The sequence below is a fragment of the Homalodisca vitripennis genome, chromosome 7 (genome assembly GCF_021130785.1).
Source record: "Homalodisca vitripennis isolate AUS2020 chromosome 7, UT_GWSS_2.1, whole genome shotgun sequence".
NCBI lineage: Eukaryota > Metazoa > Arthropoda > Insecta > Hemiptera > Cicadellidae > Homalodisca > Homalodisca vitripennis.
The window spans coordinates 140,286,322-140,305,716 of NC_060213.1; the positions used below are offsets into that span (position 1 = coordinate 140,286,322).

At 34.8% G+C, this 19,395-nt stretch overlaps 1 protein-coding gene across 1 annotated transcript in view; it reads right to left on the reverse strand.

Moving 5' to 3' along the window:
- LOC124366430 (ecdysone receptor-like) overlaps positions 1-19,190 on the reverse strand; it is a 653,070-nt gene extending 633,880 nt beyond the window's left edge. The window contains 1 exon segment of the mRNA XM_046822979.1: positions 19,034-19,190. The gene's annotated coding sequence lies outside the window, so the exon portion shown is untranslated.
- Positions 19,191-19,395: the final 205 nt, after the last annotated feature.

Below are 19,395 nucleotides of genomic sequence, written 5' to 3' on the forward strand. Positions count from 1 at the left end.
TAGCTACTTAAAGTTCGGGCTTGAATAAGCTAGGGAGTTGAGGGTTCTTATTTCAATCAGCCAAATCATGCTAGGCTTTGTGATTATACTGATGGTATTCCATATCAGTCTAGCTACTTAAAGTTCGGGCTTGAATAAGTTAGGGAGTTGAGGGCTCTTATTTCAATCAGCCAAATCATGCTAGGATTTGTGATTATACTGATGGTATTCCATATCAGTCTAGCTACTTAAAGTTCGGGCTTGAATAAGCTAGGGAGTTGAGGGCTCTTATTTCAATCAGCCAAATCATGCTAAGATTTGTGATTATACTGATGGCATTTCATATCAATCTAGCTACTTAAAGTTCGGGCTTGAATAAGTTAGGGAGTTGAGGGCTCTTATTTCAATCAGCCAAATCATGCTAGGCTTTGTGATTATACTGATGGTATTCCATATCAGTCTAGATACTTAAAGTTCGGGCTTGAATAAGCTAGGGAGTTGAGGGCTCTTATTTCAATCAGCCAAATCATGCTAGGATTTGTGATTATACTGATGGTATTCCATATCAGTCTAGCTACTTAAAGTTCGGGCTTGAATAAGCTAGGGAGTTGAGGGCTCTTATTTCAATCAGCCAAATCATGCTAAGATTTGTGTTTATACTGATGGCATTTCATATCAATCTAGCTACTTAAAGTTCGGGCTTGAATAAGTTAGGGAGTTGAGGGCTCTTATTTCAATCAGCCAAATCATGCTAGGCTTTGTGATTATACTGATGGTATTCCATATCAGTCTAGATACTTAAAGTTCGGGCTTGAATAAGCTAGGGAGTTGAGGGCTCTTATTTCAATCAGCCAAATCATGCTAGGATTTGTTATTATATTGATGGCATTCCATATCAATCTAGCTACTTGAAGTTCGGACTTGAAAAACCTAGGTAGTTGAGGGCTCATATTCCAATGAAATTAATCGTCCCAGGATTTGTAACTAAACTGATAGCATTAGCTATTGATCCAGGAAGGCCTGATTAAAGTGCTTTAGAATAATTCATGACATCGGAACGATCTCTTAGATAGCTTTGAACATTGTAAAATCGCCCCTTTCAGCTTCAGTTAGTGTGGAGATGACGTTTTGTACTTAATTTTAACAGTTGACCAACACAGCCAAGTCAAGGTTCGGACCCTACCTGAAACAGTAGGATTACTTTGTTTGGCTAGTGGTTATTCAACTCTACTCATCATTCACATTGATATTGATGGTTCTTCATTCGCACTTTAATGGCAGTAATAAATGTAAACAGCAGTACCTTTGCTGATATCTAATGGTAATTATTTATGATTTAATCTTGAGAATTTTCTTGGTGTGGAAACGTTGGTTTTCATTAAGAGGGCTGTTTACATAAAACTCTTGTCTACTACAAATAAAAAAACAGCATTCCAAAATATTAAAATAGTAATAAATTTTTATAACATTGAAATTATGAAACACCGTAAAAATCAGTCGAACCACTAATAACAGTAGTTACAAAATATTGAAATATTTTCTGGTCTTCGTTAAACGAAGTTTTGTTATATTGGGATGATGGTAATTGTGCAAATTGAACCCAGCATTTATCACGATCATACAATTCTTTACATTTAAAAATGAACAATACTTATGGTATCTACAAAAATGCGGTATTTTCACCAAATTTACTTTACTACTAAAATGACGCAGATCCGCATAGTACGGAAGATACGCGGAACGTTATCTTCCATCCTGCTTGAGAAGATATGAAGATAATAATTGAAATAACAGTGGGAGGAAGTCCTTACAGCTCCAATTGTTGAATTAAAATCGCGCTTTATGCAGTGGAAAAACCTTACATAAATAGTTGATATTGACAATTGATCGTAGTTATTACTGAAAATTTAATATTGCAGCGTCTAAGCGAATTTCAGTGGCAGTTCAGCAATGGAACCTGAATGCTTGTTAAAGTAATTTTTAATTTGAAGTACTTTTAGTAGGCTATATAGACGACTTTACAAAGCCGACAATCAGGTGTTTGCACACTAGCGAGATATTACACCAATAGAGCGACAGGAAACACAATACTTAATTTGTGCTAATAATCTAGAAGCCTAGAGGCTAGAAGTCTTGTTTTATCACATATACAACCTGGATTTTCTTGACATTTTTAGGAGAATTTTCCTCTAAAACATTAATCGGTTGTCAGCCACGATAGTTTTGGTGGAGGTAGAAACGAGAAGGTAACAAAAGGGTTAAATATATGAATTCAAATTACATACTTACAACCTTGCTACACTTAAACTCGACCTTCAAACTCATAAATAATACTTGTAGAACAGCCAGACTACTAGTTAAGGAGGATCATGGTATAAAGTCAAAAGTCAAGAATTTATTGAGGAGACAAAATGCATTTATATATCAAACGCCAAAGATTCTAAAATTTGGACATTGATACCAAATCGAAATCACATTTCAATAAACATTTTAACACTTGTTCTACATCCATTCATCGGTAATGCTTCCCACTTAGTTCGGGAGTCACTCTTGTTATTGTACAGTTAGCTGACTAATTTAATAATTATTTATTTGCCAGATTCGGGTTTAAGTATACAAAGCTGTAAAAAATATAATTTTAGAAATAAATTATAGTTTTATATTATTAACCCTTTTGATACCCTTTCATTTTGAACTCTAAAAAAACTACCAAGGCCGATAATTATTTTTTTCTTCAAGAAAATCCCTCTATTGGTTTCAAGAAAAATCAGGTTATATACTTCTGCTATATAAATTGGCTTTTAGCTCCTTCAGTGCAAGATTAACAATCATTGTACAATGTATGTTATAAGGAATCAGATAGGGATAACGAAATGTATAATGTTATAAAAGGTGGAGTACCAGTTAAACATTGATAGCAGATAATTTCGGCAAAAATAAAGAAACAAATATTCAAACAGTCCAGACTTTCGTGCAGTCGACCTATAAAGGTCACCTGAAAGGACTGAAATATTTGGCCAGCGGCGGACCGGTCAATATCAGTGCGTGACGTCGGCGGTATCGCGGACATCGCCACATAACTCAGCTGGCCGGTGCTGGCGTGGAGGGACCGGAGCACGCTAGCTAGCCACCGTGGCCACCGGTGACCCATAATGCACTGCGGCAACTCTGGCCAGTGAAACCTTCTATTTTGCTGACAGCGGTTTATCGCGGACATCGCCACATAACTCAGCTTGCCGGTGCTGGCGTGGAGGGACCGGAGCACGCTAGCTAGCCACCGTGGCCACCGGTGACCCATAATGCACTGCGGCAACTCTGGCCAGTGAAACCTTCTATTTTGCTGACAGCGGTTTATCGCGGACATCGCCACATAACTCAGCTGGCCGGTGCTGGCGTGGAGGGACCGGAGCACGCTAGCTAGCCACCGTGGCCACCGGTGACCCATAATGCACTGCGGCAACTCTGGCCAGTGAAACCTTCTATTTTGCTGACAGCGGTTTATCGCGGACATCGCCACATAACTCAGCTTGCCGGTGCTGGCGTGGAGGGACCGGAGCACGCTAGCTAGCCACCGTGGCCACCGGTGACCCATAATGCACTGCGGCAACTCTGGCCAGTGAAACCTTCTATTTTGCTGACAGCGGTTTATCGCGGACATCGCCACATAACTCAGCTGGCCGGTGCTGGCGTGGAGGGACCGGAGCACGCTAGCTAGTTAGCCACCGTGGCCACCGGTGACCCATAATGCACTGCGGCAACTCTGGCCAGTGAAACCTTCTATTTTGCTGACAGCGGTTTATCGCGGACATCGCCACATAACTCAGCTGGCCGGTGCTGGCGTGGAGGGACCGGAGCACGCTAGCTAGCCACCGTGGCCACCGGTGACCCATAATGCACTGCGGCAACTCTGGCCGGTGAAACCTTCTATTTTGCTGACAGCGGTTTATCGCGGACATCGCCACATAATTCAGCTGGCCGGTGCTGGCGTGGAGGGACCGGAGCACGCTAGCTAGCCACCGTGGCCACCGGTGACCCATAATGCACTGCGGCAACTCTGGCCAGTGAAACCTTCTATTTTGCTGACAGCGGTTTATCGCCGACATCGCCTCATAACTCAGCTGGCCGGTGCTGGCGTGGAGGGACCGGAGCACGCTAGCTAGTTAGCCACCGTGGCCACCGGTGACCCATAATGCACTGCGGCAACTCTGGCCGGTGAAACCTTCTATTTTGCTGACAGCGGTTTTATCGCCGGTAACGCGCTCGACCGTTCAACGCCACCAGCTTTATGCGCTACAAACATCACAAGAACATTGACCTAGGTCTTCTTCAGTCGCTGCGTCGCGCCACACCTGATTCTGCAGACTTTGCCGACCGTCGGGAAATCAAGAACATCCAAAGATATAAATCTTAACGAATTTTAGGACAATCATGCATCAGAAAGACTTGACGCTAGAGTAAATTAGCAAGAACACAATTTTTGCTGAATTTTGCACGTGGCTCAATTCGGTTGCTAATGCACAATTCTCTTCCGAAAACCAGATAGACGAATAGGATGAAATATTTCAATATATTACGCTATATGTGTAGGCTACATTGTAACTGACGTGTTAACTCCATGATATTTGATTGTAAAACTAACTTCCAATTTATACCAGAACAAGCGCGATAAAACATTGTATTTAATCCAGACCAGATATGATCCACATATTGACCCCTCGCTGAGGTTAGTACTAGGGCTGTTTAGTTAGTTCCTAGGTCTGGCCGTAAGATCGCACTTTGCTACCAGTAAGACTGCGTTTCTGTAGTATACATTTTATTATGTTTCAAAAATGCACACAGTTTCAATAATTAGCATAGTTTACAAAATAGCTGAATAAATAAATATTCTAAGATAATATTACAGAGTTCTAATTTGAGAACGATAACAATAAATTGTTTAGTTGTAATTTTGGACACGTTTTCATTTTGAGTATAGGGTTTTCATTAAGACGTCTTGAATACAATCTTTTAGTGCCTGAATTTGTTATTAAAAAAACTACTTTTTAACATAAAAACCAATACGTAGCTTCTAACAAATAAAAATATAAAAAAAAATTTGGGCTTTTTCCTTGCCGACTTTTTTAAAATCTATTCAGACGAACGTGACTCCAGATTTTAGGAGTCAAGTATATGACACCGTCAGATTCCAGAAGCTGCACTAAGAGGAAGGTGATGATAAATATCACTATCATCATGTAATAACACAGATGATTTATCCAGTTATCCACCTAAAGTCTTTAAAACTTTTCTCATTGTGATTGTACCATTGATTTAGGTGCTAGCATATACCGAGTATTTTTAGCAAAAAGAATCAGGTGCATTGATTTATTTACGATTCCGAGATGTAATAAACAGCAAAAATTTAATTTATATAAAACATCATTAAGTATGTATTAAGAACTATAATTTAGCCATAAATGAATGTAATAACTGTAATGAATGAATTTTATAAGGCTACATGAAATGGGCTAAACGGTCTGGCTGCATGTAATGTAATTTTCATGGTATACGATTGATCAATTACGGGTTGCATATAAATCATTAATGAGACATATTTGTTTACTCCAACACTTCCAAGAAAACGTGATTAATTTCACATTGGCTTCTCATTCTTTTTGTATTTGATCAGTTTCCCAATGCACTATTTACTGAAACTGAATTGGCAGAATCTTAATGCATTCAGTTACCTATACCGTAGTCCTTATACTTCGAAACGTTTAAATTCAATAGTGCAATTGCATATAAATATCAAGATTATAAATATATTATAAAAGATGAAAATATATATTTAACTGATAGCACATATTAAAAATTTAGCATCGTTTAAAGTGTTTTCTTCTATGATATGGACGCACGCTAGTAATTTATTTATACCTTTGATAGCATTAGGACCCATAAAATGTATATAAAAGATAAATAGATATTTTAACAGTAAATAGGAGGATAAATAATAAAATACAATGAATTCAGTATTGGCAGATGAATAGTTATATACCGGTATTAATGTTGTACAATTTTATAAATGAATTGATTAATTTTAATGATATTATTAAATGTAAACAATTATATATTTATTTATTCATTATGTTAATAATTTATAATACATAATTTTTATGATAATTTTAATACTTAATATTCAGGGTTACAAATTAATTTTTGTTTAATTTAATTTTTTTTAATTTTGTGTGTGTGTGTGTGTGTGTGTGTGTGTGTGTGTGTGTGTGTGTGTGTGTGTGTGTGTGTGTGTGTGCGTGACTTATTAATTTGTAACCCTGAGTATTAAATATTGAATTTATCGTAAAAATTATATATTATAAATTATTAAAATAACGAAAAAATCAATATATTTTTGTTTATATTTAACAATAAATAATACAATAATTTAAATTCAGTAATTAATTTATAACATTAATACCGGCATATTACTATTCATCTGCTAATATTTAATTCATTGCTATTATTTTATTATTTATCCTCCTATTTACTGTTTAATTACTAATTATTTTTTTATTACATATATATACAATTAAACGAAACTGTAATTTATTCATTATTTCTCAATATAAACGTTCGATAAACTTTTTTCTGAGTGAATTTAATTGGTAGCCCTGCAGATACCAATGCTTCATTTAACACGTTAAAATGAGTGGTAGAAACGACTGGTCGAGAATTCCTCAGTAAATTGTGTATATGACGTTAACTGCTGCCTTGGTTTCTTACAACGCCACAAGTGGTGTACAGAAGAAAATTACAGGCCAATAAATGGGCAACAATTAAAATCGTGCCGATCGTAAACGAAGTAATTTCAACAGGACGAGCAAAAACGGCAGCCTCTGGTTGTTTCGCTAAGGAAACGTAATTTATCGTAATAAAAACTGCACTGGACCCGCATACTTTTGTTAGGGACTGAGGGACTGTGGATTCTTTCGTACACATCTCGGCGTTGGTGGTCAGGTCAAATGTTCTAGATTCTAACAGATTCACACAAAGGGTACTTTTTATAAAAAAGATAAGCCGATCCCTTGCTAAGCCTAATACTGGCTTCATGACCCACTGGTCTGCGAGAGTTTGATCAAACGTAGGCCTTTCGATAGCAAGGTTATCTTCTTCAGACACACCACAAAAGTAAAAACAAAAAGTGTGGATAAACATTGATAAATCACAACTTGGAATTATATTGTGTAAAATTATATTTGTAAATCTTCGTGAAAGTATGAGAATATAGAATTTTGTAAGGGTCCATCTTCTTGATTTAGTGAATTTCTGTCCTTACGTGTTTTAACCCTAATATAATTCCTATGCATTTAAATCTTGGTGCGTTAAAGTGTAATGATTTTATGTGTGTACAGTATTAATGCAATGGTTTGGAATTGCAGACTTGTCATATTGCCGAAATGTGAGAGCAATGCTCAATCTTTTATGAATTTTTATTTTTATTCGTCCTATGTATTTCTTATTGCAGTCATCACATTGTATTTGTTGCGCGGATAGTTTACGCGTTATATTTGTTAGTTCTAAGCGTCCACCACGTAAGTAATTTTCATCCAGATTACGGTTTTTGTGAAAGTTCAAATTTACCCAATTCAGATTTATCACTGCTATATCTATATTTTGGTTTTTAGTTTAAAAACTACAAATGCAAGAGGTATTAAAGTTGAATTATAATACTATACAGTACTAAAAAAACTATGGTTGTCAGAGGATGTAGTTATTTTTCCTATCTGTTATTAAGTTACACCACCACCTGCATAAGGCATTATACTATGGTTTTACATTAAACTAGATATCAGTTTAACTCTTCTGCATAAAAAGTAAATATGTTTATTAAATATATGCACAAAAGTGGTTTTTATTAATATAATCCTAATCGTAAATTAATCGCTTCTGTATAGCACGTTGATGGATATTTATTCAGAACTTGTGTAACGTCTACTTTTACATATGGATGACGACTATAGGTCTAACTTTTTGAAAACACGATCTCATATAGCCGAAGGCGCAGTGTAGCGAGTAAGGTGGTTATGCAAGATTTCCGAACCAAACCACGTCGAGCGTGGCTGCTGCTTGGATGGGTGACCGCTGAGCGATCCTGACTTGCAAGCAGCCCGCCTACCCTGCCGTTGGCGGTGGTTCGGAAGTCACCTTTAAGCCGTTGGTCCCCAGGTTAAGTGTTAGAGGGGGCTTCATAACTCCAACTTAAGACATCTGACGCTCTTTACTCGTATCATCTAAACCTAAACTTATTGAGGACACATGGCCAGTCGTATAAAGTAGAGCCAAAAATTCATCAACATGGTTAAAATACCGCCCTCTCTACGACAATTAAACACATTTTTGAAGAAAACTTAATTATTTGGTAATAATGAAATTGGTCGACAGTTTGATTTTCACCCAACACATACTATATTAGTTTTCCTGTCAGTGAAAGACGTATGCTAATAAGTGATCCATTAGGAACAGTCTACGTACAGCTGCCGCCGCACCCTTTACAACCTTTACTACCTCCATCATTAATTTTCCACTCCTATCAAGGAAAAATGATTAATCACAGGGTTCACTCTGAAATATCTGACATCTTCGAGTAGCAAAATTGTTTCCATTCTAACTGTACGGTATGATTAAAAAAGCATTCAACATAGTTATTGGTCTAAAATTATTTCTTATTTTAATAATACAGTCCACTCATTCATATTACTAATGTGACTATTGACTTCCTTAATATGTGAACCGTGCTTTGCTCCGGTGAGTAGATCGGGGACGCTGCTTTAGCACCCCCTGGAATAGACACCCACCGCCCTCGGGCTGCAGACGTCCACGCGCAGGGGTGTGCTAATTCAGCGCACGGACACGGGAACCAGCACGGAATTAGCACCCCCCAGCTACAAGGGGGTGGCTAAATCCGCGCATGAACAAGGGTCGAGGCCCTGAATTAACACCCCCCTGTTCCAAGTGGGGTGCTTATTCAGCGCATTGACATGGCCTTCAGTCACGTGAATTAGCACCCCCTAGCATTCAACCAGCAAAAAGGGTATTATATCTTTTTAACATATTCAATTCAATCATCAATATATAATAGTTTGTTATCTGGATTTTTTGTGCCGCCTGCCTCTATATAAGCTACTATCTACGATTGTATTTGCAATATTCCGAGATGAACGATTAAATAATAAAAATAATCAAATATGGCTTACTTTACTCTTAAAAAAATTTACCATAGACTTAATATTACTTAAATAGATAGCTCCGACTAACAAAGGCTAATAAGACCCTTAAGAACATCCTCCCTCTCATACGCATTTGTCATATTCTGTGTAATAATTTTCACGTCATACTTCTGCTTTCTTAATTTGTTCCTATATATCACCTATTAAAAATAATAAATTTTAAATCATAATCCTTCATTTGTTCTGATTTCAGTTTTAATTTACTTTCAGTTAATATGTTTTGTTAGATTTAATTTAACGCACTGCTAAATATATATTTAAAAGAACATAAAATTCCTCGTCGATTCTGAGTCCGATTTTTTGGAATATTACGGAAGCGTAAAATGTAATTATGGTTTTTTATACACAATTTAGTCAAGTATCTTTGCTGTGTCATTTTTATTGTAACAGAGAATTGAGTACTACTGGGCGTCCATAACCAATGAAAGATCTAGTCTACTCATCAGTCTAGTTAAAGGGTATTTCCACTGAGCATCATAACATTTCAAACTTAACCCAATCGTGAAAACTTCAATGAAACATGTTTCTACAATATAATTAAAACTATGTTATTTGTACTATGAAATCGCATAATTAAAGTAATTTATTTCCTATTTAATAGCTTTCACGGAAATGGAATCTTCTTTTTTTAGTTTAATTAACTCAAATGTAAAAAAACAATTACAAACAAATAATTTTGTAAACAATTTAGGCTCGTATTTAGACAAAATAGTTCACTGTCACACAGCATAGAATGTTTCTATCTCCTGAGCGGCATTTTTTGTTTCATATTTAATTTTAATTAAATTTCAAAAATTAAGGTTTTATATATAGAATACAAACAGATGAAGTATGAAAAATTACAGTTTTTGACTTGTCATTTATTACAGAAATAATTTTTCAGTAACCTGGCCCTTAAAAAATTACTCGTAACCAACTGCAGTAAGAAAAAACTAGATTATAAAATTTTTTATCTTTATGCACTATTAGGCGTATAGTGAATCATCTGCACAATGGAACAGCTACATAAACTTAAATCACTAACACAAAAATCCGTAGAATGGTACTCACAAAATATACTCAAGGTTACGACCCATAAGTATTACTATTGCTTACCGTGTAAAAAATATCCTCTATAGAATCATGCCTAACTATTCTTTCATGATTAAAGGAATATATTAAAGAAAACATCAAATACATTTTCACCATGAGGCTAACAACTTGAAAGATACATTATTAGTTTATGAAACTTTAAACAACTGTTGATATAAAACTTATGGATGAGGCATTGGGTAGCTAAGGAATGAAGTATATTAAATCCGCAAAGGTTTTCTTCCTAACTAGTTAATGTAATAAAAATGTTTGGTCGACGTCTGTCCATCTATAACTTCTACGCAGATTATATCCCCCTAGTAAAGGATTATATCCTCGATTATATTACTTTTTCTAACGGTAATCGATGATAATTAGTGTAATATTAACGAGAATGAATAATAGACATTCATATTGGGACTTTCCATATTAAGAGATATCAACTATTACATGTAAAGTATTCCCACATTATATGTTTTGTTGCTCCCTTTTATGAGTAACCCCTATTTTCAAATGTGGATCATAAATCTTTTATTTACCTATGCAGTACTTTTAGGAAAGGAGGGATCGTGATTTTTAATTACTTTAGAACATCAGTTCAATCAAAATCATGGAATGGTCGCCATTGACATTTAAAATTGGGAAATATTTTCCCAATGACCATAATTTAATTTCAATCAGTAGTATGCCCATTTTTTTAAAGACAAGAAGGAGATGTCTATGACGTACCAGTTATTTGTAGAAAAATTCCGTACGAAGGGGCGGGTATCAGCTAGTAAACCATGTAAAAACTTGAAACTCGTTATTTTTTTTTTTTTTTTTTTTTGTTTTATTGTTGCCGTTAACACTTCGTTTGCTCGTTATATATTGGCCGTCTACCAAATATGAAATATACAGAGTTGAAAATCAACCTGCAAATTATCGATTGTAGGACAGTAGTGTCCACAACATAATTTTTGAACGAAGCTGTACGAAACCCGTCCCGTGGCACTACCGAACCCTACTTTTCAAACTGAATGTGGCCGTATCGAGTGGTTGAGTAATAATATCAGATGTTATTCCTCCAGTTGTTAATTCCTATATTAATAACATAACTTATTATGTAAAGTGAATTTGTTTGCTGAAATATTTCCTAAAACATATAAGAAGAAATATCAAACATACAAACGTTTGTGTGTACGGGCCCAAGGTGGTGGCATATTATAACTCTCTACGGTAACGGATACTTTTATTACACGAAGTAAAGAGAAAAGAATAAACTAGAAACACGGTAAATGAAATGTAGGGACAAAAACTGAAAATTCATCGCCCTTTTGTATGCAGTTAAAGAATATTTAACTAATTGTGTGTTACATTATGTCAGCACGTGCACTTCTAACGCCCCCATGTATCTGGAAGTGTGACAAACTTAAGAATGAACATTCTTAGCAATATTGTAAAAAAGAAGAGTGAAATCTCAAGTGAAGTCTTTAATAAAGCCGTCTATAAAAAAGGTAAAATTTAAAATTACACACTTCAGCTTAGGCAGTACATTTATTTTAAGGCTATTTATATCGGAAAGTGATAGAGAATTTTTGTTACACTCTAATTTTTCAATTCGATTGTAATTTTTATAACTGATTTGTAAACTAGGTAGTAAACAGATGTATAGAAGCATAAATAATTACTTACATTAATAATAAAAAAATACTACACAAATATACATAAATATTTTTATTTTGTATACAGTAAACTTTTATATTTTTAATGTTTTATTTTCCGGGTAAGGACATAAAATACTTCAAACCTTCGGTTAGAACATAACTTAACAAACTGCAACAAATAGCAACTCCTTTAACTCGTAACATTTAAGCAAACTAATCTACGTTTAACACCGTAATCAATAGCATATCTACATACTCCGTTATAAATTTAACAAGCCAAAAGTAGGTCTGAGGTCTTTCCATTTAAAAACAAAATATTTAAACTAGACATATACATCACTACAAAGAACCATTTTTAAATTTTTGGTCTAGGTAATCAACATGTATTAGAGTGATTTTTTTCTGACGTCTCAATCAAAAGAAACTTTGTTTTAAGAAATAATTAAGAATATTATGACCACAGTTCAGCAAATGTAAATGTTAAAATCACTTTGAATTAAGAGCAAGCTAAAATCAAAAACAGCTGATTTGTTGCAGCCCACATTCAGGTCATATAATAAAGGCGGATAATGTGTTTGGTAATTGGTTTTAAAAAACTGTAATTGGTTTTAAAAAAACAAACTATCCTCCCTTATTTCACAACCAATTTTTAAAAACTTGTATCGTTAGATTTTTTTATTAAATTGTTGTAAATAGATTTTAGTGATATTTTTTTACCATAATATCGCTTTTAAAGATATTTACGCTTAAAAGATCTTTTAGAAAATCCACATATTATGAGAAATAAAGCTTGTAAGAAATTTAAAAATTTTTGATTTTTCCTTAAAGGTTATAAAGGTATATACAAAATTTTAACCTAAACAATCCATCAAATATAAATAGTAAAGTAAGAAAAAGACAAAAACAAAAAAAAAAAAACAAAAATTGTGGCTATTAAAACGAAATTATTGGAGTTTTAGAAAGGTGAATATGATTGTTTTTTGCATTTGGTCCATGAATAATGTCTGAAAATATTGTAGAGATTGTGGAAAAACTCTCTATAGATAATTTTATGTACAAACACAAAATTCTTAGACATAGGTCTATATACCAGCAGACTGCTCAGCGTCATGGCAAACGGCATTTTCAGAATATGGAATCAGATCTTTGGGTGCTTAGTTTTCCTATCCGTTATCTGTATGTGTTTTTTTTAAATACCAAAATCGCTTGTTAATATAAAAAAAACAAAAAACGAATAAACAAATCCTAAAAATTTGGATCAAATATTTGTGGTAATAAGGCCCAGTTTATAAACAATATACATTAAATACATTTCGAAATGGCGGCATAAATCTGATTAACTTTGATAATGTCTTAAAATCCCAAGCAGGTATACAAGAAATAACTCTGATCGTGATGTATCACAAAAAAAAAAAATTACCCCATATAAACAAACTAATAATAAAGAACTCATTAAGAAGCATCTTTACTGTAAAAAAACATGGTTCGTGAAAAATAAAGTAATATCAACTTTAGAGCTATCTTAAAAAAAAAAAAAAAAAAAAAAAAAAAAAAAAAAAAAAAAAAAAAAAAAAAAAAACAAAAAAAAAAAAAAAAAAAGCAAAAAAAAAAAAACAAAATAAAAAAGAAAAAAAAAAAAAAACAAAATGTTCGGGCCTATCTAAGGATAAAAAAAAAAAAAAAAAACAAAAAAATCATATAAAAAACAAAAAAGAAAAAAAAATGAATTTATTTAATAAAAAAAAAAAAAAAAAAAAAAAAAAAAAACATAGGACATATATTATTTACGAAAAAAAAAAAAACAAAGCTAAAAAAAAAAAAAAAAAAAAAAATCCAAAAAAAAAAAAAAAACAAAACAAAATAAAAAACAACAAAATTGTGGCTATTAGAGTAATTATTGAGTCATCTTAGAAAGTGAAAGCATTATTGTTTTTTGCATTTGGTCCATGACAATAATGTCAGAAAATAATGATAGAGATTCTGTGGCACACTCTCTTAATATATAACAGATAACCTAGTCACTTTATTTAGTTTTTTTTCACATTATAATGTGAAATAAATTTGAACTTATATGATAAATTTACAGAGTGTCCTGTAATTCTTAGATTAAGTCTGATATTGTCCGCAACTTGCTCATTTGTAAAGGCGGTCCAATGTTGATACAACGGCATATCTCTAGTAGTTTTTAATTTATTAGAAATAGATCTTTGGTGCAACAGATATTCCTATTACCTGTAGTCTGTATGAAGTTTTTAAGATGTAGCACGATTCGCTTTAATATTCTTAAAACGAATAAACAAATCCTACCTAATTTGAGATTTTCCAAGATATTCATGTGGTAATAACGCACACTAAGAATCGGGTTAAACGCAATATTCATTAATACTTTCGAAATGGTTCCCACGAGACCGTTTTAAATCGATTAACAAAAGAAACCGTACAAAATAAAAAACGTATAAAAAAAGGCAGTAATACAAGAATAAATCTGATCGTGGATTGTATCCACAAAATCTAATTACTCAAATACTATTTCAAACTCAATAATATAAGAAGCATCATTAAGCGGACGCAAAAAAATCTTACTGTAAACAAAAACATAAAAAAAAAGGTTCGCCAACCTGCCCTAAACATAAATGAAAAAGAAATCAACTTTAGAGTATCCTTATCCCTATTATCTTTTTATTTTTGTGCTATAAGAAATAATGCACACATTGAAAAACCTAAAAAATAAAACGTATCTAAAGGAAAGAATGGCAGTATCCCCACCTAAGGACGCATGTTAATGAATTTTAATTTTTAACTATACCTGCTAACGGACACTAAACCCACATTTATTTAACGAAAATTTAGTCAAGCTGACCTAACATACAAAGATGTATTTCACCAACTAAAACAAAAATGCTTATCTTTGATTTTGTCATCTAACCCCGAAAACAGCATTATTCAAGGTCTCTGAATATTAAACGAATTTTCAAAGGAAGCGAGTAAAAAAAAAAAACCGCCCAATATCATAGACAGATAACCCTCAGTCACTTTAAAAACGACTTTAGTTCAAACGCGTCACATAAAAAAGAAATAAATTGAAGAACTTTAATGATAAACCTCAACACCAACAAAAGTTTTTTATTGCCTGCGCATCCCAACCCGCCCCCCCCCCAAAACCCCCCCCCCCCACGCCCCCCTCCCACTAGCCTCCAGCCCCCCCCACCCCAGCCCCTCATTGATCACCCTCACCCACCCCGCCCCCCCCCCCCCTCCCCACCCTCTGTTGATCACATTTGAAATATCCTAGTCCCCCCGCGGTTCGCCTACGCCCCTTCCGTCCACTTAGAAAAAAGTTTGGCTTGGCAACAGATACCCCCCCCCCCCCCCCCCCCACCATCACCCCTGTACATCCCCCCCCTCCCCCCCCCCCCCCCCCCGTACTTTAAACCCCTCTCCCACCCCCCCCCCCCACCCCCCCCCCCCCCCCCACCACACCATGTGAGCACGATTGGCACCCTCAAGACCCCTCCCCTCCCCCCCCCCCCCCCCCCCCGCGAGCTCACCCCCCCGTTTACTCATCGGACCTTTTTGACATTGGTGACACTCACTCGTTGACCACACCCGCCTAAACACCCCCGGCCCGTTCCTACCCTTTACAACCCTCCACCCCCCGTGCTACACCCCCTCCGTCACGACAGACACATGCGGAGTAAATAAACCAATTGTACCGATTCCATAATACTCACCTATATAAATGTATGTTTTTGACAGCACATAAACGCATTTGGAAAATACCCCGGGTAGTATAAGCAATTTTATTGCTACGGTTGAATTAACATAAGTTTTCAACTTATTTTTTTTCAAATTTAATCTGTTGAACTAAACTTGATATGGATATAACTGAATGATATTTAATTCTTATAGATACTAAAACTACTAATATTTAAATTGTTTTGTACAAGTGTGATTTGTGAAATTTAGACTATTCAGATTTAAATAGTATAATTTCAGTTATTATGATGCGTCCTTAAAAATACATTGGCTCTTAGCCGTCGCAAAATATACAAATTTCACACGGTTCCTAATTTTCCCAGCTTTTGATTGGTATATCGAAGAAATTAAAAATAAATAAATACTTGTTTTTAAGTTGTGTTTAATAGGTTGATATAAAATCTCTGACCATGTATATTTAATAACACATATGACCGGATTTACGCAATATTCAGTTTCCTCTCGCGTTTGTTCGTCACCAACCGAAGTTCAAATCTAATGTTACTGTAAAATAAACCTGTATTTGAATGCCTAGAAACCTAGTATTTTTACCATAAGTATAATTTGATTGCATATTATTATTATAAATTGGTAATGAACTGTTTTGTTTTTTGAAATTTTAAGTAAACCACAGCAATGCAGTAAAAATATACTCATTGGCCAATATATACTATATATACTAATATATATAGTATATATAATATATTATGTATGTATATCTATATAATTATAAATAATTATATAAATATATGTATATATATTTATGATATATTATAATTATTTTATTTGAAAAACTAAATCGCAATATGGTTAAACGTTAATTACTATATTCACGTTGGAAGTAAATTATTCATCTCAACAATACGCTGATTTAGCAGCCCCCCCAGATTCAACGGGGGTGCTACATCAGCACAGTGAGCAACGGTTCAAGGCGCTGAATTAAATAGGCACCCCCCCAATATATCGAAGTGGGTGCTAAATACAGCACATGAACACGGACGAGCGCGCTGAATTAGGACCCCCTGTATTCCAAGGGGGGTGTTTTAATTCAGGGCCTGGACAACGGCCCACTGTTGCTGAATAGCACCCCCTTGTCGTTACGTCAAAATGACGTCAGTAGCAGAGGGGGTTGCTATGTCCAGGGGGTGCTAATTCAGGCGCCCCAGTAGATCTTGCGTCCTCGTTTGACGCTAGAGCCCCACTCACTTTGAGTGACAAGTATACATGCTTCCGACTATAATGTACACATCTTTTGTGTGTGTGTGTGTGTGTGTGTGTGTGTACTTAATCATAAAATTGAATATTTTACCGTCCTTAAGAAAACGACGAAGAGTTCTCTAACTGACTCATTTGCGTTTTTGTAATAAATATCAATAAAAAATGCCAAATATAAAGCTAAATGTGTAGCTGTGTTACATGTTAAAATGTCCTATAATTGTTTAGTAACTTTAAAAATTGATTTCTTGTTGTCATCATGGTTACCCATTTAGAAATGTTTGCTAACGCTCAGCCAAATCCCATGAAGTAACACGCGCCATCATCCACCCAAGTCGATGTTTTTTACATATAAATGAAGCTTCATGTAAAATTTCAGACCTCCAGGGCAGTTCGCTCTCGATATATCGCTTAGCTAACACTCATATTATCTAATTTGACACAATTGCTATTAAAATGTACATACAGTAACAGTATATTGCATAGACGGCTTCTTCACCAGCAGTAAGCCAATAATACATTTCGTTGACTTTTTTTATCTTAGTACATATATGTTAATTACGTCATATTTCCAAATTAACACATTTTTTTGTAAGAATTGAAAATAGTCCATATTTTTTTATTTTGTATGTATTTTATTTTGTATTGTAAGTAAATTTATTTTATATCAAATATAATTTGAACGGAAACGGTTACAACGTTTCTTAAATTTTGACTATATACACTGAAAGAATCCTTCCATTTAGTAGCAGGATAAACGGTCATGACGAAGCGGAAGAAATACAACTTAGGACACTTCGTATCATACACGTCCGGTGCCATAAAGCTCAAAATTGCGTGCAGTCTGTAGCTGGTTTGGGGGCGTTCACAATATATGAACGTGTTGAACCGTAACAATGTTCAACAATGACATATATACGCAATATATTGGTAGAAAGCAGCAGTCGCTACAGAAAATGTTCAAGAAACTGGATGATGTAATAGAATTAGACTAGTTTCATGATCTCAATTATCTGTAAGATGTTGAACTCATACACATGGGCCTTGGAAAAATAATTAAATTTGGCAAAGTGCTTTCTTAAGCTTAATTCAAACAAAATTATTTACCGAGCGACCAAAATTACCTATGTATTTACTAACAGATATTATATTTACTTACTAAACAAACTTAACACTCCATAAAAAATATTACTTCACTGTTAAATACAAAGTACTACTGGTTACCTTCAAGGGGATATAAACTAAAATAACCGTAAATCGCTAAGAAACTAAAAATACCTAATGTCAGATGGATGTTTGAAGTAGGGTCGTTCTTATTATATCACTAATGTTAAAAAAAAAAAAAAACAGAGCAAAACCGAACTAAGTATTATTATTGATCCACAGTCTGTAGCATCTCTCATGAATCGTCTCTTCAGATACAATATTAAAGTCGATTAATAGACCCACGCCACGGCCCAATTGACATTGCTCCCATTTGAAGTTCAAGGTCAACCTTCTGTATCAATGCCGGGAGAGGATCACTGCGTGTTATTAGACTTCGTGCACATTTCCGTTGTACACGAATCACGGTCTTTTAATTCATTACAAATACGATTTACGACATAAACCGGGTGTAGTTTCACAAAATTTCTAAGTAAATTGACGAACAAACTAATAAGCTAGGCAATACTTTGTGATATTTTATCTTTCATTTCGAAAAACAGGTCTATAGGTTATCTCACAGTACAATGTTTCAAAATGTTCGGAACGGTTATGGCAATGAGTATTGTAACAATTGTCTTTATATTATTTATTCTGGTAACGCATTATGATTTCGTCTATTTTCAAATAAATTTGTAAGTTAAAATTTATGTATTAGTTTGCAATCATAAACAATCCTTAAATATTCGTTATCAATTACGACTAAAACACGAGACTAAAATTCATAATTGGAGCATACATCCTTTACAGTGATAACGAGAAATTTTAATGATATCACCACTTCCACATAAACATTTCTGAAGGTTAAAAATATTTCATCGCCTGCCGGTATAGTGTATCGTTAAAACGAGCTTCAGTATTCAACGATACGGCTGGTTGGAGGTTACTAAAAAAGGAACTCACCTTCACAGTCGATTATATCCAAGAAAACACAAGTTTAAGTCCACAACACAGAAAAACAACAGCACTTTGGTGTAGGCGTCGACGAAATTATCCACGTTCACTACTTCCTCACCAAGGCGCGACTGTCGCCCAGCAGTGCTAGTAACCTAGTAAGCTTTCCCCCAAGCAGGAGTACCAACTGCTCCAAATATCCCTGCGCACTGTTGACAGCCGAGCTTACATTGATCGCCGCTAGGGCGCGCTAGCCTCTTATTTACAAACAAGCTGATAGTGTTATCTTGTTTGACCAGTGTGCAGTGTTGTGCCAATTCCCAAGAAATGCAACAAATCATAACTACTGTATAAACATATTGTACTTACAT